Here is a 1,649-nt window from a genome sequence, read left to right on the forward strand (position 1 = left end):
TTTGCTTGCTCGAGAACGCTATATTTAGAGCCGTCGTGGACACCTGTTGTTTTTCTGACCATTCAGTGTCCAAAGATTTTTTTCCTGTTTTAGACGAATCCCAAAATAGGTGAGAACATGGCCCACCTGCTGGCACGGGGGCCAAAGGAGAGCAGGCCTTCGCTCTCCACACTTCATAGCCCGCTAATCACATGCTTCTGCCTGACAGCATGAAGCCAGCGGGAACATACAAAGGCGGGGAGGCTCCATAGCCTTTTAAGACCGTGGCAGAGGCAAAGGTCCAACGGGGAGGCAGCTAGCATCCTGGAGGGGCAGCATCATGCACAGAGGCAGCCTCTGTGGTTTGTTAGGAAACCGAAGACAGATGGAGCCTCTGCAAACACCGCCTGCCCCTGCCAGAGGTGCTTCCTGGACAGCCATCTCCCCTCTGTGAGCCCGGCGAGAGTAAGTGTTAGGAGGTACCTTCCAGCTGTCAGACACTTGATTCTTGCGTTTTTAATACAGTCTTCCTGCTGGTTACACTAGAAGGCTGAAAGGGAGCCGGAGTGAGATACAGAAGATGAAATGAGCAACGCAATATCAGTTTGCTATGGTTTGGCTCATAAAAGTCCCCCCAAAGGCCCGTGTGGTAAAGGATGAAGTCTTTAAGAGGGGTGGCCTGGTGAGACGCCTTCAGGACCCTCATATGCACACTCAGAGGGGACTGTAGGGGTCTGACTGTCTCCTTCTCCTTGGCCACATTGTACGTGGGCTTTGTTCTGTTACATGTTCCCACCATGACACACTCTAAGCAACAGCTATCCATCATAGACTGAAACCTCTAGACCTCTGAGCCAGAAAAAGTCTTTTTAGTCTGACAGGTGACAGTCTCCGTGCCTGTTCTGTGACAAGCGCGGCCTTTCAGTCCTTAAAATCATTCTCTAAAAGTAACTCCAGACCTACACTGGGATCTTAAGCTGTAATTGGTTATCCAGGACACAGATTAAAACTAAGGTGACCAAGCTTATACATTCCTCATTGCTTCTGTGATGACCTCAATACACATCCTGTTGGCCTGCTGCCGTCCACTAGGCAGGGTCCTGGAAGCCTGGCTGGGAGCAACAGGAGACTAAGAAAACCAGACACAAGTGGGCCATGCCCTCAGATGAGACAGACAAGCAGTAAAGATATTCGGGGTGTTTGTTATATATGGCACAGACAAGGAGGTGGGTTAGCTGGTATCCATAGAGGGTCTCTAAGGAAGCAGTCTGGGATGGGGGGAGGGTGACCCTGCAGCCTTTTTTGAATGCACCATTTTTCAACCAAAGGGCAACCTCTGAACTTGGACCAAAGGAGAGCCTCATGGTTCTCCTGAGCCTGACCTAAGGAAAGCCTTGCCATCCCTCTGACTCTGAGGCATTGGTGTCCCTGACACGGCCATGATCATGTCAACAATACAGACTCACTGGGGACTTCATCTGTGCTCCACGCTCTGGTGTATAAAGTAGGGGATACACAACAGGGCTGGAGGTCAGGATAACATGGGTTCTCTTGGCCCTGCCCTGGGGTGGAAGGCACTTGGGAAGATGGCCCTCCTCTGTGAAGTCACCATTCTTTGCCTGGACATCGGATCAATGCACGGTTGTTAAACTTTGTCCAGTTATCTTCCA

Source organism: Microtus ochrogaster, chromosome 2 (genome assembly GCF_000317375.1).
Source record: "Microtus ochrogaster isolate Prairie Vole_2 chromosome 2, MicOch1.0, whole genome shotgun sequence".
NCBI lineage: Eukaryota > Metazoa > Chordata > Mammalia > Rodentia > Cricetidae > Microtus > Microtus ochrogaster.